Raw genomic sequence first — 20,884 nt, 5'->3', positions numbered from 1 at the left:
AAAAAGTCAGTAGATGTTGTACAATTTCGGCGGATCCTCAATATCTGGCCCTTAGGGATATTTTTTATCCACGCTGGGTGATGTCCACTACCTATTGCTAAATAGCTATTTCTGTCAGTGGGCTTGAAGTAAGCCTTTGTACTGACCACATTCCCAGTCTTCATAATGGTCAAATCTAGGAAATGTACTTCCTGTTCACTGATTACATGATCCAGTTCGATGTTATTGGTGTTATGATTTAGATGTTTCAAAAACATCTCCACTTTGACCCCTCCCATACAAATAGGAGATCATCTATGAACCTTCTATAGAGTTTCAACTCTGGTCTGGATTCATTAAACACATGTCTATCCTCCCATTCTGGAAGGAAGCCATCCATTGCTTACAATTGCCATGTGATCTTCTGTGATTGGTCACAGCGATCACATGGTACCGGCAGCGGGCTGGTACAGTGATCTGTCATCGTGTGGTGAATAAGGTGGGTGACAGATCTACATAATTTGAGGTCCACCCCGAAAGATGAAATTCCTACTGCTGGGCAGGAGCTGATTAAAGGAACACTAAAGTCAAATGTTTTTTTTTTTTAAATAACAAACATGTTATACTTACCTCCACTGTGTGGCTCGTTTTGCACACAGTGGCCCCGATCCACGCCTTCTGGGGTCCCTCGGCGGCTGTCTTGGCTTCCCAAGACTTTCTGTCAAGCTTGCATAGTGGAAAGCTCTTGAGGGCGTGCTCCCGTAATACAGCGACGGCCATAGCCGCTGACTGTATCACTCGGCCGCGCCGCGTCATTGAATGTGATTGAAAGCAGGGCGCTGCTTTCAATCCATCCAGTGTAGCTAATCAACGGCCAGGCTGGGAACCGAAGAGGATGACGGGGACCAGCGCTGGACTTTTGAGGGGTCAGGTAAGTAAAATGGGGGCTCGGGGGGTGGGGGGGTTGGGGCGGTACTGTCGGATGTTTTTTCACCTTAATGCTTAGGATGCATTAAGGTGAAAAAAACATTTACCTTTACAACCCTTTTAAGTTTGTTTGTGGCTTTGGAAAATAATTGACTGCACTAGAGATTGAGTTATATGTGTCATATTAAAGGAAGTATAGACTTACTGTATGCAGTCAGTTGTGTGTTTTTTCATTGTAGATAATCGAAATCCCTTTGCTGAGATCCGATTTTACTTTGACATTAAAAAGTAAATTTCTGTTGATCAGTATAAAAAAAATTCCACTGTGATTTAATGTTCTGTGACAAAAAATATGTAAGATTCCAAGGGATAAATATTTTTTATAAGCAATGTAAATGCATTCCAGCTTTTCTTAGATTACTGAGTTTGCTGGAACACAACGCTCTCCAGAACTAGTACCTGAACAGCCAAGCTCTCGTTGATACTCATGCAGAAAGTTAAATAATATTTGTGTAAAAAAAAGACATCAAAACTTGTGTCTTCTACAACCCATTGTAGTGCTCCAAGAACTAATTAGCACCACCTTAACCAGCAGGCTCATTGACTTGGACAGCTACTACACTAGGCAGTTTGGAGTCATCTGCAAACAATAAATCAATGTATTTAATCTGGTGTTTAATTGTTTGCCAATAGTCTATTATTCTCCAAAATTAGATGCAGGTGTTTCTGCTGAGCTCACAAATATGGATAGTTGTGCAATATAAGTGTAGCACTACCCCCGGAGGAGCTGCTGGATTCTTTTGGGTCTACGCTCAGTGATTAACCCCTTAAAGTGGCTCAAAACCCTCCCGTGACACACCTGACAATAATTGAGAGTTGTATACCCCTTTTACTTGTGAGAAACACAATATTCCGTTACACAGCAACAGATTATGCAAGAAAAAGGGATTACCTTAAGTGGAGAGATCCTGCAGTATAAAAGACAGGCTGCACACAGACTTCAAGATAACCAAATTAATGCTTTACTTAACCCCCTTGGCGGTAAACCCGAGCGTGACTCGGGGTGGGTTTTTTATGTTGCGATCGGTATCCCTGAGTCACGCTCGGGGTGGATGTGCAGAGAGCGCAGCGGCGTTCCTTACCTTCTCCAGGCGATCCAGCGATGATCTATCATTGCTGTGATCGCCGCCGAGACCCCCACCGTGCCGTCCATCGCTCATCTGACTTCCTGGTTCCGTTCCCTGCACCGCAATGGTGCATGGGAGCGGAACTGGGAGGGAAATTCAAAAGTTGCACCAACACAAACCCATAAAAAGGTGGTGATACAATGTAATCTGAGAGGATTACACTGTATCACCTTGAAAACTGACACAGTGCCCTTTCAGTGCCCCTTGCCATTGTCATTTGTGACATATAAAACCATATAAAACCCTATAAAAAATGGCATCAAAAAAGCGCTGTCCTCCAAATGCGCTTTTGGATCAGCTGAGCGACAGCGATAGCGGCAGCGACACGGAGTTGATCGCAGATCAGAGTGACAGTGAATCATGGGGAGATTTATCATCTGGATCTGACACTGACACTGATCCAGAAAGTGACGCTGCCGATGATCCCGCACCTGATCCCGCACCTGACCTGAGTGATGTGCGCACTTGGTGCCCTATAGACAGCGATGCGGACCAGGCAGCACCCCCGAGGTTCCGATTCACTGGATCTCCTGGGATGAAGGTTGATGTGGAGGCCAACAACCCTCTGGCGTACCTGAAACTTTTTCTATCTGAGGAGGTAATTTTAAAAATTGTGACGGAGACCAATCGCTACCACGATCAGCAATCTGCTACGCTGCGTGGCAGATTTTCCAGATCCAGAAAACGGGAACCGGTCACTGAGGAGGACATCTGGAATTTTCTGGGACTTATCATCCTTCAGGGGGTGGTGGGCAAACCGCTCCAGAAATGGTACTGGACCACCAATAAGATGCTGGCCACTCCATTTTTTGGCACTGTGATGTCCGAGTATCGTTTTTCACTAATTATGAAAAACTTACACTTTGCCAACAACGAAGAATTTGACGAGGCCACGCATCCTGCGCCAAAGCTAAAAAAAATCTGGGAGGTGTGCCAGATGATTGTCGCCAACTTTCAGCGGACCTATGTGCCAGAAAGGGATGTCAGTGTGGACGAAAGTCTGATGGCCTACAAGGGACGCCTGAGTTGGATCCAATTTATTGCGTCCAAAAGAGCGCGCTTTGGCATCAAATTTTATATGCTCTGTGAATCATCCACGGGGTATATATGGAATGCGGTCATTTACACCGGGAAAGGTACAAAGTTTAATCCGAGGTACAACCGCTATGGGATGGCCACATCGTCTGTCCTTTCACTGCTGGACCCATTACTGAACCAGGGATATTGCGTGACAACAGACAATTTTTATATGTCACCGGAACTTTATGAGGTTTTGCTCCTCAATAAAACGGATGGGTATGGTATCGTTAGGCCAAACCGGCATGACATGCCATCTACGTTTGGCAAGAAGAAATTAAAAAAAGGAGAGATGGTTGCCTTTCAAAAGGGTAAAATTATGGCAATGCACTGGCGAGACAAAAAGGACGTGTGTCTCATGAGCACTGTGCACAGCACCTCCACTACCATGGTCCGCACAAAATACGGAAAAGATGTGCTGAAACCACAAGTCGTGATCGACTATAACCACACAATGGGAGGTGTCGACCGAGCCGATCAGGCAATGACATTTTACCCGGCGATGCGAAAACAACAAAAGAAGTACTATAAAAAGATTTTCAGGCATCTCCTTGAACAATGTCTTTGGAACGCTTATATTCTTTATAAAGCAAACACGAACATACCTCTTGTTCATTCTGACTTTATATGGAAGGTGGCTGAGCAGATCTTTATCAATCACCCGACGCCATCAGTATCTGCTAACAGACCCGGACGACGCTCTGTTGACGTTGGGAATCCAGAATGCCTGACAGGTCGTCATTTTGTAGAATTTGTACCGCCAACCGCACGAAAGTTAGCGCCTACCAGGATGTGCGTCGTTTGCTGTTCCAAGAGGGATGAAAATGGGAAAAAAGTCCGAAAAGAATCAAGGTACTATTGCCCAGATTGCAATGTCGAACTTTGTCTAGTTCCCTGTTTCAAACTGTTTCACACTATGGATGTGTATTGAATTTCTTTCTTTGACTAATTTCTTTATTTTTCATTGCTTTATTGAATAAAATTATATTATTGATTAATTATAATTCATGTGTTTGTGTTTCAAATTTATCACATCTGGAATGTCTACTAGAGTCTTGTTTTGGTCAGGTTTAAGTAAGTAATTACTAAGAATTGCTGGCCTATAATACACATCACCAAATTTCCATGAAAAAAATTGTACCGCTTTTGGTACGTAATTCCAGACAGAATCATACCGCCAGGGAGGTTAAAGAAGAACAAAAGAACATGAGTAAAACAGTGACACTCTAATATTGTCATTGATACTGCAGGGATCTGCAAAATAAAGTTTTGGCAAAAGCTAAGCTGCAACGTCAAATAGACCTGTGTGAGTTCACAGCAAGGGGGTCTCCTTCAACGAAACGTGTATATTAAAACACCCTCTTACCAAACCTCACCCAGCTCTCGCCTCTATACAATACAGTATAAAACAGTAGAACAGATTAAGTGTAATGTATTAAAGTAGTAGAACTGATTACTCGGCCAGCGAGCAATACAACCAATGTAGCGAGTATACGATCCTAAACAGATTGTTCGTAAGTGTTATAGCTATAACTAATTAGGGTGGCCTGGCGTCCCAGGCCAAACTTCAACACAGTCTCTTACTAACAGTTGGTGCACTTGTTCGTTGGCATGCAATAGCGCGCTAAGAACAATTTGTAATCCAGTAAGGCAGTAACAAACTGATAAAGTTTCCTGGACAGTCAAACTATGAAAAATGGATGTTCAGCGATCCGCCCTTCTGCAAACCAAACAGTACTTTTAGGCAAGTGCCCGTCTCACCCAACTGGTTTAGGCCTTGTCCCTCTACGACACACCATCCAGTCGATCGGCAGACTCCGGGCCTCAGACAGGACGCAGGGTTACTGGGATCTCGTCTAAGGGCACCGGTAGAACTCTGTCTCAAAGCCGCTCCTCCTGGGCGTATATAGGCCTCAACTGCGGCCTACTCCCCATGGTGACACTCCTGCAGTGTCCTCCTGGGTTGAAGAGGCGGTCTCGAGAGAGCGCGCCAAACATGTCCTCTCCCTTAAATTACCTCCCTCTGCGGGCAGTGCGGAAGGCAAAGCATCTTGAGGTTGCACTGCTGCTCTCTGGGTAATGTAGTTCATTTCAATCCAGGGCAAATGGGGTCTCTTCTCCTACTGGACCCAATTCCCCAACATTCACTGCGGTACCATAACAGAATGTAAACAACAGGTGGCTATAACCCAACTCACCCACTGGAGGGAGCTGAGATCCTTCATGATCAGCAATCGTAGTCTTTGTATCACATCAAAAAGGGTAATACCCGCTATATAAGTATGATGACTGTACTAGTCTTTGAAAGAAGAAATAAAATCCTTACAGATAATAGGAATGATATTTGTAATGAAAAATAATATCATATTTCACAATATGTTTTTAATATTTTTATTTAATAAATGTGTGCATGTTGTGCTGATTTTTTTCCCCTAGAGACAAAAGAAACTATTAATTTGGCGGGACTGGAATATAATAAAAAGAGATATAACATCCAGAGAACTGTCTCTCACCCTTAGGTCTTTAAAGAAGTTAACAATACTCCTGACATTCCTGAAGGTTCAAACAAAGAGTCACGTTCATTAAGAAAGTTAATTGGCAAAATCTTTCAACCCTTCATGTCTGCAATAAAATGTGTCACAAGTTGTAAAAGCTGCCTTTTGTTCCTTTTGGGTTTGATTTTCTGTGCTTTATGATCCTGCTCGTTTAAGAGAAAGAAAACAATTAAGTATGAAATTCTAACTTCAAGAAGTTTTAATTGAGTTATATACCTTCTCAGAAAGGACACAAAAATATGTCACACACTGAACACAACAAATATCACCGTAATGCAAATTTTATGACATTTTGTAATTACTCTGCTTTGCCTGGAAAGGGTAATGTTACCCTCTGGTAACCTAGGTATAGCTAGTGTACTTTATTATATTTTTTTATAGTTGTTGAAAAAGCCAAGGATATTTTAATACTCTTATATAAGGTGTTTTATATAGTTACATGCCATCCCACTAAGGTTCTCATATCTTCAACATTATAACAAAAATGTTCATTAAAAAAATATACTATAGAGCTATGAAAGTTAATTAATATGATCACATTTGGTGAGTAAGAAGGCTATTTTAACCACTTAAGCCCCGGACCATTTCGCTGGCCAAAGACCAGAGCACTTTTTGCGATTCAGCACTTGGTTGCTTTAACTGACAATTGCGCGGTCGTGCGATGTGTTTTTTCCAAACAAAATTTACGTCCTTTTTTCCCCACAAATAGAGCTTTCTTTTGGTGGTATTTGATCACCTCTGCGGTTTTTATTTTTTGCGCTATAAACAAAAATAAAGCGAACATTTTGAAAAAAATTCAATATTTTTTACCTTTTTCTATAATATTATAAATCCCCAAAAATCGATAAAAAAAACTACATTTTCCACAGTTATGGCCGATACGTATTTTTCTACATATTTTTGGTTAAAAAAAAAAATGCAATAAGCGTATATTGATTGTTTGTGCAAAAGTTATAGCATCTACAAAATAGGGGTAGTTTTATGGCATTATTATTTTTACTAGTAATGATGGCAATCTGCAATTTTTATCATGACTGTGACTTTATGGCGGACACATCGGACACTTTTGACACATTTTTGGGACCATCAGTGCTATAAAATGCACTGATTACTGTGAAAATGACACTGGCAGTGAAGGGGTTAACCACTAGGTGGCGCTGAAGGGGTTAAATGTGTCATAGGAAGTGCTTCTAACTGTAGGGGGGATGGGCTGTGTGTGACATGACACTGATCGCCGCTTCCGATTACAGGAAAACTGGGGAAATGCTTGTTGACATTAGCATTTCCCCATTCTTCCTCACCGCGAGATGATCGCAGGTATCCCGGTGGGCATCGAGTCCGTGGGAGTCCACAATGCCACTTCTTAAAGGGGACGTATATATACGTCCATCTGCCTGCCCGTGCCATTCTGTCGACCGTCGTGCGCTGGTCGGCAAGTGGTTAATGGCTATAATTTCTGAGTTCTAAAATTATACATTTAATCCCACAGTAATTCTCCCCAACCCTCTAATTACCACTCCAGTGTTTTTTTTTGTTTTGTTTTTAAATACAAGCAAAGCAAAAGCAAATTTTATTGACCAAAGTCTGATTCTCTCACTGGTGCCATTACCAGGAGACTGGTAATCCAGTGCTGCAAATGAGCTTCTGCCAGCAAGTCACCAACAGTCCCCTCACTCTGATGCCACTGACAAGATTCCTCATCTGGATCATGAGAGTACCCACCACTGGAGAGGCAATAGGAAGTGTCCACGTTTTGCAGGCAGTGACTCGGACAGCCTAGTAAAACCTTGCCTCCTTTAACCACTTCCATACCAGGCACTTATGCACCTTCCCGCCCAGACCAATTTTCAACTTTTAGCGCTCTCACACTTTGAATGACAATTATTCAGTCATGCTACACTGTATCCAAACAACATTTTTATAATTTTATTCTCACAAATAGAGCTTTCTTTTGGTGGTATTTAATCGCCACTGGGTTTTTAATTTTTTGCTCTATAAGCAAAAAAAACAGCGGAAAAAATAACCCAAATTAGTGTATATTATTTGTTTTTTGTGAAAGTTATAGAGTCTGCAAGCCTCTGGCGGCACGCACGGGGCGCACCGCCGAGTTTGTTGTGACATGTGACCGGCTGTGATTGGACACAGCCATGATTGGACGTCAATAGACGTCCAGTCAGGATAATGCATCCACTTCCCGGACGTCAATTTACTATTGACTGGGCGGGAAGTGGTTAAACAGAAGAATAGAGAAGACTTGGGAATGGAATGTCATGTGACAACTAATTTAGGTGAGTAAAAGGGGTATTAAGTCAGGGGGGGGGGTATTTTTAATAGGAATGATAGGTGGTGGGGAAAGGGGGGGGGTGTGGCAGATAGAAAGCTAGAGAGGGCCCATCATTAACATAAAAAAGTAGTGAGGTGTAGTAAGTGGTAGGGTTATGTTTATCTGTTACATAGAGAAATCAAAAACTAGCATGTCATGTCAGCTGCCTCTTTTGCTATAGATTTACTGATCATTTTGACACGCGGTTTAATTGAAGGTAATCTCAGTTTATGGTTGTGTTTCATTATATTCTCAGAATTGCCCAGTTTTGTGGCATTTTCACTTTCAATGCAGTTTCTTATTACACATAAATAGTAAAGGCGCATAGGATAAAACGTACTGTATTGTGAGGATGTGCATAGTGAATGTGGGAAAGCAAGCACGACCAAGTGGCTCTTTCGTGGTAGAGACAGATTTATGCTCCAGTGTCAGCTACCTTTGAAGCGCTTAACAATTGGTCAATTGCACTTCTCTCTGTCTAGCGCTGAGTTTGCAGGTCTGAGCAGGCAGCAGGAAGCTTTATAATGGGAAGCATAGTTGGATACTAATCTTCCACTACTCATTGCAATATAGGGATGCTCTAAGGCACAGGTGCCAAACACAAGGCCTGTGGACCGAATCCGGCCTTCCAGACCATTTCATGTGGCCCTCGCACCTCTCCTGCAGCCCTTCTCTAGTCCTCCTCCAGACCCTTATTTTCTGCTTTCAAGCAATACATCCAGCTACTTCCCAGCAGCAACATAAGGTAAGGAAGGTGCAATGTGATGTAAGGAAGAGTGGGGGACTCTTCTGATGGTGGGGTGGCTCTTGACATCTAATGTAAGAGGGAGGGGATGTGCTGGACATCTAATCTTACAGATATAACCGGCCCTTTTGAGAGCAATGATAATGCTGATGCGGCCCACAATGAAATTGAGTTTGACACCCCTGCTCTAAGGCTTCACAATTTGGCCTGCAAACCACATTCAGCCTTCTACAAGATTTCATCTGGCCCACAGCTATAGCCAGTGGCATATTCTCAGACTCCATTCACAGACTGAGATTTTAGATCAGTTGACCTTTAATGCAGAAGTCATTTTATTACACTGGCTAAAGGACATTTTGATAGAGTACTTTTTAGTACCAGTGACTCGGCTGACTATTTTTCTGAAGGACCATTGGAAAATTTCTAAAGTGGAACTATGGTGGGCTCAATAGTTGTTTATCTAGATTATGTTGGCTAGGGTCACTCTTTTGAAGAGAAGAAATTTGAATAATCTGCAAAACCTTCTACCATTTGGCAGAGCAAATCAGTGCTCACAAAATGAAACTTGTGCTCTAAGGCCTCGTACACACGATAGGTTAACCAGAGGACAATGGTCTGAAGGACCGTTGTCATAGATTAACCTATGAAGCTGACTGATGGTCCATCGTGCCTACACAACATCAGTTAAAAAAACGATCGTGTCAGAACGCGGTGACTTAAACACAACGACGTGCTGAAAAAAACGAAGTTCAATGCTTCCAAGCATGCGTCGACTTGATTCTGAGCATGCGTGGATTTTTAACTGATGGACGTGCCTACTAACGATCGTTTTTTTCCCATCAGTTAGGAATCTATAGGTTAATTTTAAAGCAAGTTCTCATTTTTTTAACATATGGTTAAATAACCTATGGGACCTACACACGATCAGTTTGGACTGATGAAAACGGTCCATCATACCGTTGTCCTCTGGTTAACCTATCGTGTGTACGAGGCCTAAGGCTACCAGTCGGGACTAAAAGCTGGGGTAGGTTGCTGATTCCCTCTAGTGTCTGTGTTTGTAAAAAGCTGTTGATGTATCATTATCACAGAGTTAGCTGGTTATGAACTGGTACTTCCTGTTACTGCTAGCTGGGTCAGAAAACACAATTGGAGGACTGTAATAACTTATAAGGGTGAATTTCCAGGAAGTAGACAGAATTGTACCACATGACCATTCCTGCAGGAGCTGGTGCTGCTGTCATTAATTAAGACTGACTATTAGAGACTATTAGGCAAATATTAGGCAAATATTTCTGAGCTGTAATAGTTTAAGCACTTAAGCCCCGGACCATTACGCTGGTCAAAGACCAGGCCACTTTTTGGGATTCGGCACTGCGTCGCTTTAAATTACAATTGCGTGGTCGTGCGACGTGGCTCCCAAACAAAATTGACGTCCTTTTGTTCCCACAAATAGAGCTTTCTTTTGGTGGTATTTGATCACCTCTGCGGTTTTTATTTTTTGCGCTATAAACAAAAATAGAGTGACAACTTTGAAAAAAATGCAATATTTTTTACTTTTTGCTATAATAAATATCCCCCAAAAATATTTATAAAAAAAAATGTTTCCTCAGTTTAGTTACGTATTCTTCTACATATTTTTGGTAAAACAAATCGCAATAAGCGTTTATTGATCAGTTTGCGCAAAAGTTACAGCGTCTACAAAATAGGGGATAGTTTTATGGCATTGTTAATAATATTTTTATTACTAGTAATGGTGGCGATCAGCAATTTTTAACATGACTGCAACACTATGGCGGACACATCGGACACTTTTGACACATTTTTGGGATCATTTTTACAGCGATCAGTGCTATAAAAATGCACTGATTACTGTGAAAATGACACTGGCAGTGAAGGGGTTAACCACTAGGTGGCGCTGTAGGGGTTAAGCGTTCCCTAGGAAGTGATTCTTACTGTTAGGGGGCGTGGCTACACGTGACACGTCACTGATGACCATTTCCAATCACGGAGAACAGCCATTAGTGACAGTGTCACTAGGCACAATAGGGGAATGCCTTGTTTACAAAGGCATCCCCCTTTTCTGCCTATGCCGACTGCAATCATGGGCCGCCCGGGAACATCGAGTTCCCGGGACCCGCGAACACGCTCACGCGGCGTGCGCATGCCCGCTGGGCGGCAAATTCCAAGGGGCGTACCTGTACGCCAATCAGTCTGCCCTTGCCATTCTGTTGATGTACATCTGTGTGCGGCGGTCGGCAAGTGGTTAACCCTTATCTTCTTGTGTATGTATCTATATCCTGGAGTGTCTCTGTCCTATTATTATTTATTGCACATTGCCAGATAGCTAGGTCTGTGTTACTGTATGTGTGTAGTGGTCACCTCCTGGTATTATATTACTAGGTGAAACTGTTTATTAGAATAGAGTTTATATGCACCTCCTGTTACCTAACTGTTGATTTAAGTGGTACATTCTACCCCTACTCATTTGCACAAAAGACTAAACAGGAACTACAGACATGTACACAGTTTTTAACATGTCCTTTATTTAAAAAAATTAACAATGCCTAACACTTGCTGAAAGAAAAAAAAAACACTGACTGGTGGATATGTCTGACCCCGTCACTGGCTAGCTCTGAATGACATCTTCCAGGCCCCACTGCTATAAGTAAACAAAGGGACAGGGTTTCCCACATGGTATCATTGACTAATTATTGGTCATGGTCATATTTGATCAGTGTCATTGCCCAAATATAGCCATGTCATCATATTTGGGCAATCATGTCACCTTAACCCCTATACTGGCTGGCGATTTCTGTCCAGTACATGAATGGAACTGGGTGATGTCACTGGATTCTATCAATATAGTGGATACCCCCACTAGCCACCTGAAAGTAAGCTCATGTAGAATTACAGCTACTGCATATGATGTTTAGCCCCTGACAAATGGACTAAAAGTCTGGCATTACAACAAATGTATCCAAAAGCTCATCCATAACTACAAGGAGAAAACAGAAAGCTGCATTTTTGGAGCAGATCTAGCAGATCTAGCACCTAGCAATGTGATTAATGGAATAACTCAGCAGGAATACACAACACAGTACGTCGTGTAGTTTTACTTGAAGAAAAGTAAAATTCAGGTTAACATTAGTCAGCCAGGACCAGTGTAAGTACCCAGGACTTGGTTGAAACAGTTTAAAGAAAACAGTCAGGAACACTATGCAAACAACACAAGCAATAGGTAACAATATGTACAGTTTAAATAGACTCCCAATAACTTTTGGTGTGTGTATGGGATGCTATGGCTAAAGGGGAACCCCAGGCCAGCCTACGATACCTCTAGTACACACCCAGTGAAATGATATCAATACCCTTGGTGTGTCCCCTTTAAGAGCAACCGCAGTAATGTCCTGGAGGCAAAGCTTTGCGTTTTATTATCTTCACCGGCAATGTAGGAGCTCTGTGGACAATAGTTAGTTGTGGTATTCTATGAAAAGCATTAAAGGTTCCTGGATCTTAGATGCTGTTGCAGGGTGTCCTTCTTTAGCATGGACAGTCTGTTCCTCTGGGCTGGAGCTGCATGAACAATCTGTTCCTCTGGGCTAGAGCTGCATGCACAATCTGCTCCTCTGGGCTGAAGCTGCATGCACAATCTGTTCCTCTGGGCTAGAGTTGCAGGCTTGAGCTTGGTAGGCTGCGATTCCACACACACATAGAGTGCAGATGCTCTCCTGATGGGGTGCAGGAAAAAAGGGGCTCTGACTTAGTTCCTCTGGCTTTTTAGCTCCTCTCGCACAGTCATTTGCTGCTGTCTCATGATTGGCCCAGGCTCTTCCAATAGGGAGTTTACAGACAACCCCCAATAGGGAGTTTCCAAACAAGCAGTACTGAGTGTCTGTGTGTGAAGAGGTAAAGGGGGGGGGGGTGAAAAAGCCAACGCTGCTGCTGCAGCAGACAGTGGTCCCCTAATAGATTAGATCAGTCTGGAGAAGTACCTGCTACACCATAAAAAGTGGGACGGTGTTGTAAAGTCTGGTGGAAAAAAGAGTAAAACAAAGCCTTTAAGGCATTTAAAGAAGAATGCAGATGGATAAAGAGAAGGGACTGTTCATACTGTTGCCTCCATGGGTAAAAGGTAGGTGGCACATAATATCCCCCATTGCAAGCATTTGTCTTTTATGGACTAATGGAATAATTGTAATCCTTTTGCTGCTAGCCTTAGTAAATAGGAAGGTATAATATACACAGTATATTTAACATTTTTAAATAATTTTAACTTATTTTACATTTCTTCTACTGCTTTCTGGTTTCTGTCCGCAGCCAAAATGTTGTAATCCCAGGAGTCTTCTTTTCTTTTCAACTGGAGGAGGGGAGGGGAAGGGAGGGGAGGAGAGGTTTTGCCAGCGAAGCACGCCCTCCTGACTGCACGCTTGAGCTAGGGGCTGATGAATTCCAGGAAGTACATGCTACATGAATTATCTGCCCTTACTCAAGATGGGATGCAGCTAGAAACGCTACGTGGGTGATTTTGCAAGTGATTTCTCAACAAAAGAAAGCATGGAGACAAGAATAGATAGGTGAGCTTGCTTTGAATATTAAAAATTAATTTAAAAGCATTTTCAATTTGTGAAACTTAGAAACTGATAATTTCAGCTTTAGAGATTTATAGATATATAGCGCTGTGAATTTTACGCAATCTAAGTACCTAAAATAATAATAATAATAATAAGTACCCCTGTCAGATTTTAAATTCTGTTATCTCATTTCGGAGGTTTCATGTCCCATCATTGGGACAGAAAGTGAGGACAATATCTTTAGTTTTTTATTTTACTCAGTAAGGTAGGCAAAATCCCCAATAGGCACCTAAATAAAGATAAAAAAAAGGCTCTAAATCTTTCCTAGTTTTGTCTGGAGTAGGGCTTTAAATTATGTATAAGCATTTAGACTATTTTGTGCATTAGTCTCTGTGACACTACATTGAGCACCGGCAACTCACAGTGCTAGAAGATACTGTTCACCAGTGATGATACAGGTAAGATGTAAATAACACCTGACCAACCATGAATGTAATATGTGTTCAGCCATAAACAGATGCATTAAACCAACAGATCTAATAAATCCCACTATCTTCTTAGCTCCATAAAAATATACTTAAAGTGTCATCACAGTTTAAAATCCTTTTTCTAGAGTGTAATTTACTTTAGATAATATTATATTTGCAGTTTAAGGACATGCTTTCTTAAACTTAAAAAGCACATACAATTATTTTGTAAATGTGGGACAAACAGATCATTAAAGAACTAAACTTAATCTGGGAAAGATTTAATGTCACAATTTCTAAGTTAGGGCAAATAAAACAGCTCTCATAATTTGATTGAATATAACTGTATTTAATTTTCAAAGGATGCTACCAAGTAATGAGCCTGTAAAAATTATTTTCTACTGTTATGTAACGGGTGATTGCATTAGGAAAAAAAAAATCTAAGACTGCAATGGACAGCCAGAATGAATCCAAGGCACAAATATAAACTAGAACCTGTTCAAAGCAGATACATTTTATTTTTAAAAGTATTGGGAAGCCTGCCTTTGCAGGCACATGAACTTTAATAGCATTTCAGTCTTAGTCCTTAGGGTTCAATATTGAGTTAAAGGCCTGGATTGCAGTCTCCACTCTAATTTATCCCAAAGGTGTTCTATCGGGTTAAGGCCAGTACTCTGTGCAGGCCAGTCAAGTTCCTTCACCCCAAACTCGCTCATCCATGTCTTTATGGACCTTGCTTTGTGCACTGGTGCGCAGTCATGTTGGAACAGGAAGGGCCAACCCCAAACCCTTCCCACAAAGTTGGAAGTATAACATTTTCCAAAATGTCTTGGTATGCTGATGCTTTAAGAGTTCCCTTCACTGGGACTAAGGGGCCAAGCCCAACCCCTGAAAAACAACCCTGAAAGGCTAGAGTTCCCCCATAATATCAATGCATTGAAATGATAGAGTTCCCCCATAATATCAATGCGTTGAAAGGCTAGAGTTCCCCCATAATATCAATGCATTATAAGGCTTGCTAGAGTTCCCCCATAGTGATTAATGCTTGTATGAAGATGTATACTTGAGCTTCTAGGATTAGTTACACAAAAGCTAAGAACCTTGCCATGTTATTGTGTCCCAGGCAAAGAACATAACATTAGATAAGCTGCAGTAGAAACCAGATTCAGTCAGGCACCCAGAAGACAGATTGTTATATTTTACACATGATGTATAATTGTGACGAATATTACTTGTATAACCTAATAAATTAGATATGATTGGCTGGGACAAGGCCGTTCCTTTCTTGTATGATTTGATTATGAACAAGTACGCATTATAAATACAGTCTAGTTTGGACATACCATATCTGCAAGTGGATGTTTTCACTGGCCAAAGCATTGGGGAGTTCCATACATCCAGAGAGTCCTTAAAGCCTGGGTCTAGTTGAACCAGCTACCTTACAAACCCCATACTATAATCCCTTCTCCACCAAATGATTTGGACCAGTGCACAAAGCAAGGTCCATAAAGGGGCCTGAAAGAAGCTGGATTTAAGGAAACATGCTAATTTAAACCTTCCTGTGGAAGCTGATCTTTGACTAGAGAGGCAGAGCGGCGATCTGCCTATGTACACAAGGCAGATTGCCATTCTGCTAATAGAGGAGGTGTTGTGTTTCTGCTAAGCAGGATCTCTGTCTTCTCACAGCCAAACCACCCCCCCCCCCACACACACACAGTTAAAAAGCACCCCCTAGGAGCACATTTAACCCTTTGATCACCCCCGATGTTAACCCATTTCCTGCCAGTGTCATTACTACAGTGGCAGTGCATTTATTTTTAGCACTGATCACTGTATTGGTGCCACCGGTCCCCAAAAGGTATCACTTAGTTTCCGATTTGCAATGTTGCGTCACGCTAAAAAACGATGATCTCTGGCATTACTAGTAAAAAGAAAAAAATCCATAAATCTATCTCCTAACACCAGATGCTATAACTTTTGTGCAAACCAATCAATATACGCTTATTGGAATTTTTCTTTACCAAATTTATGAAGAAATTAGATTTTTTTTAAAAATTTAATGGGTAAGTTTTCATGGCAGAAAGTAAAACACGCTTGCACAGGTGATCTGTCAGAGAGGAACAACATACTATCCCGATACCAGTCCGGTATTTACCATTGTTTTACCTGATATAGAGCGGTGCACTGGCGCACCTAATCTGTGTGAGTACCCCAGTTGGGGGGGGGGTTGCTTTCTGTTTATTAAACCGTTAAAACTCTATTACACTATCAAGTCTTTATTTCATACACTTACCGAGGTACTGACGAGGATACTGACGAGTCCAGGATTCCGGTGTAACTACAAGAGCCCAAAGGAAGGTGGTTCATATGCATGATTTGACTGCGCTTAATCGCAAAGTCACACACTCTGAGGTGAGCATTAAATACCTAAGGGGAGCACCAGAGTGAGGAACACCACGGCATGTTCTGGATCACCTAGCAGTTTGATAATCGCAGGAACTTTATAATCGCATGAACTTTATTACACCTGGATAGACTCTTTTTGGATACTAGGGTTGTCCCGATACCACTTTTTTAGGACTGAGTACAAGTACCGATACTTTTTTTTAAATGTGTCCCCAAATGCAGCCATGTCCCCCCACAAATGCAGCCATGTCCCCCCACAAATGCAGCCATGTCCCCCCACAGATGCAGCCATGTCTCCCCCCCATATCCAGCCATGTCTCCCCCCATATCCAGCCATGTCCCCCCCACCATATCCAGCCATGTCCCCCCATATCCAGCCATGTCCCCCCCATGCAGCCATGTCCCCCCATATGCAGCCATGTCTCCCCCCATATCCGGCCATGTCCCCCCCATGCAGCCATGTCTCCCCATATGCAGCCATGTCTCCCCCCCATATCCAGCCATGTCCCCCATATGCAGCCATGTCTCCCCCCATATCCAGCCATCTCCCCCCCATATGCAGCCATGTCTCCCCCCCCATATCCAGCCATGTCCCCCATATGCAGCCATGTCTCCCCCCATATCCAGCCATGTCCCCCCATATGCAGCCATGTCTCCCCCCCATATCCAGCCATGTCCCCCCCCCATATCCAGCCATGTCCCCCCCCATATCCAGCCATGTCCCCCCCTATGCAGCCATGTCTCCCTCCATATCCAGCCATGTCCCCCATATGCAGACATGTCTCCCCCCATATCCAGCCATGTCTCCCCCCATATCCAGCCATGTCCCCCTTACCTGCATCCCGCTGCCGCCGACTGGTTAATACGCGCGGGGAACATTACAGCTTTCATTTGAATAGCTGTAATGATTCGCGCCGCGCTGCGTATAGACACTCCCCCCTGCTCGGGATTGGACAGTTCACCCGAGCAAGGGGGAGTGTCTATACGCGGCGCGAATCATTACAGCTATTCAAATGAAAGCTGTAATGTTCCCCGCGCGTATTAACCAGTCGGTGGCGGCGGGATGCGGCGTAACGGCGGCGGGATGCGGCGTAAAGGCGGCGGCGGGGGGGGAGTATTCTGTTTCGGTATCGGGGGTATTTGCGGGAGTACGAGTACTCCCGCAAATACTCGGAATCGGTCCCGATACCGATACTAGTATTGGTATCGGGACAACCCTATTGGATACCATACACTTGCACAGGAGCACTTCTTTGAATAACCCAGCAATGCAATATTGATAAACTATATAATACTGGATGCTATGCACATGCACAGGAGCACTTTTTTATGCATCAGTGGGTCACTGATAATCTATACAGGATCATAAAAGTGGCAATTGCACTTCTTTGCACAGTAGCACTTTTTATCAATTATCATCATTGTTTATGCTTTTATATACTTATTTTTTATATTTAATATATGTGTTCATTTATTGCACTATTTACACTTTCCACAGTTAGGAAAGATGTTTTTCACTATTGGAGGTTTTTATATGGTTTTTTTTACACTGGTATAGTGTATATAGTTTTGTGTATGTTGGCTGAAAAAGTTCTGCCTTCTGTATGTATGCAGAACAAGTTCACGGCCAATGTAGAAGTCTAATCATGTGGATGAGGCTTAAAGGAGTTGTAAAGGAAAACAATTTTTTTTCTCAAACGACTGTTTACAGGGTATAGAGACATAATAGTTAACTGATTCCTTTTAAAAACGATTAAAAATAGATAAAAATCAATCATATAATGCAGGGATCCTCAAACTATGGCCCTCCAGCTGTTGCGGAACTACAAATCCCATGAGGCATTGTAAACCTCTGACATTCACAGAGATGACTAGGCATGATGGGAATTGTAGTTCCTGAACACCTGGAGGGCCGTAGTTTGAGGACCCATGATATAATGTACCTGTAGTTTCAGTTTCGTTTTTGCATGTTATCCTGCCTCTGTGCTGTATAGAGCCACAGAGAAGTGATGGTTTGGAAAACGAAACTAGAAGCTCCCAGTACTGTGGTCCTCAGGAAACAGACAACCAGGAAGTGTCCAGAACAGAGCAGAATTACAGTAACATCAGAGCAAAAACGAACAATGAGGACATAAAACCAGGACTGCAGTAAGGTAAAGGAAGCTATTTAGCTAAAAAAAAAAAAATCCTTTAGTGACCCTTTAAGAAGGGATTTCCTCTCACTTTGGAGAGATTGACTCTCACACTCTTTTAAATTGTTGTTAAAATTAAACTTTAAGAAGCTAGGGGGTACTTACATAGTTACACAGTTACATGGTAGGTGAGGTTGAAAAAAGACAAGTCCATCAAGTCCAACCTATCAATTCTGCTGAGTATGTCGGTTTTTTATCCATGCATTGTTATAGTGCACCCATTGCCATCAGTTCCAGTTGTTGGTAATCCAGTGATCTGAAAAACCCCTATTGATGTTAGAGATTAATGGCAAACACACCCATGCACATTGCTTTCTGTCTCTAAGGCCCCTTACACACGGTCGGACAACACCGATGAGAATGGACCGCGGTTCAGTTTCATCGGTCCAAACCGACCGTGTGTATAGCCCATCGGTCTGTTTTCCTTCGGTCCAAAATTTTAAAACATGCTTCAAAACCGAACCGATGGACCGCTGCCGATCGGTCCAAACTGATGGTTAGTACAGAAAAGCATCGGTTCAAAACCCACGCATGCTCAGAATCAAGTCGACGCATGCTTTGAAGCATTGAACTTCGTTTTTTTCTGCACGTCGTGTGTTTTACGTCACCGCGTTCTGACCCGATCGGATTTTGAACTGATGGTGTGTACACACATCAGACCATCAGGCCACTTCAGCGGTGAACCGATGAAAACGGTCCGTCGGACCAGTGACATCGGTTTGGTCCGACCGTGTGTACAAGGCCTAATGCCTCGTACACACGATCAGAATTTCTGATGAAAAAAGTCCGACTGACTTTTTCCATCGGAAATTCTGAGCGTGTGTATGCCCATCTGAGTTTTTCCATTGGAAATTCCAAGGAATTCCATCAGAGTTTACATAGAGAACATGTTCTCTTTTCCTCCGATGGAATTCCGATGTCAGTTTGGTCGGGCAAAAGCCCAATCGTGTGTATGAGGCATTATACTGAAATCCCAATGTAAAGCTTTAAATTTACATAAAGAGAATAATCAGGTACCACTTATAGTATATTTATTGTGTATATACTGTTGCTTTGGTCTCTTAGTTCTTGTAGTTATGGGCATACTGACCTTCAGCAGAAAGAGGTCCATCAGCTTCTTTTGACATACCTTCTGCGCTACTACAATACATGCTGAGTGAGGGATTCAGAAAACTTCATAGAGCAGCTGAACTGGGAGGAATTGTGAGTCCTGCAATTAAAACTGGATGATAAATGGCTTACTTAGAATAAGATTCATTAGTGTGTGCTTAAGTGATGTCTGATCTTGTAACCTTTAACAAAACAAACACATTGCTGCTTTACAAAAACAATAAAACTACTGTGCAATACAATTCTGTCTTCGTTTTTAACTGGCATAATTTCAAATGAGTCATTGTTTTAGAGTATATTATTTCAGCACAGAATTAAAAATACATTTTCATATATTCTTACAGCCTAATGTGTAATTAAAAAGACATAACATTAAAAACTATGATGTTTCTAACTATCAGACATAGCGTTCAGACCCCAAGTTAATTAATTGTTTACATTATTTATTTATTAATAGACACATATTTTTTGTATGGGGTTTCTTTCAGTGCTAAGTTTATCAAATCAGATATCAGATGTCTTTTTCTGTATTGGGTCCTTATATGTTCTCAATATTTCTCAGATCAAATGTAAAAATTAAAAGACATTTCATGAAAAAAAGAGGAACGTTTTTAAAGTGGAATTTAACCTCAAAGTGGTTCATAAAGGTAGAATTTTTTATTTTATTTTTACTTAAAGGTAAAAAATGTTTTTCCTAAATAGCTTCCTTTACCTTAGTGCAGTCCTCCTTCACTTACCTTATCAAGGTACCTTATCAAGATCGGGCTCAGGTGAGTATAAGGAGGTCGGGGAGGGGAAAGGGGGGGTGCATTCCTAAATATAGCTTCCTTTACCTTAATGCAGTCCTCCTTCACTTACCTCATCCTTCGTTTTTTTTTTTTAAATGTCCTTATTTCTTCTGAGAAATCCTCACTTCCTGTTCTTCTGTCTGAAACTCCACACAGTAATGAGAGGCTTTCTCCCTGGTGTGGAGTGTCGTGCTCGCCCCCTCCTTCGGACAACAGGAGTCAGGACGCCCACTAAAAGACAGCTCCTTTCTCTATCTGCAACGTAGAGAGCATCCTGACTCTCCTGTTGTCCAAGGGAGGGGGCGAGCATGACACTCCACACCAAGGAGAAAGTCTTGCATTACTGGGTGGAGTTACAGACAGAAGAACAGGAAATTAAGATTTCTCAGAAGAAATAAGGACATTTAAAAGCAAAATTGAAGGATGAGGTAAGTGAAGGAGGACTGCACTAAGGTAAAGGAAGCTATATTTAGGAATGCACCCCCCCTTTCCCCTCCCCGACCTCCTTATACTCACCTGAGCCCGATCTTGATCCAGTAATGTGCACAAGAGTAGCG

This window comes from Rana temporaria, chromosome 5, assembly GCF_905171775.1.
Source record: "Rana temporaria chromosome 5, aRanTem1.1, whole genome shotgun sequence".
In the NCBI taxonomy this organism is placed as follows: Eukaryota; Metazoa; Chordata; class Amphibia; order Anura; family Ranidae; genus Rana; species Rana temporaria.
Note: the sequence above shows the minus strand (reverse complement) of the source record.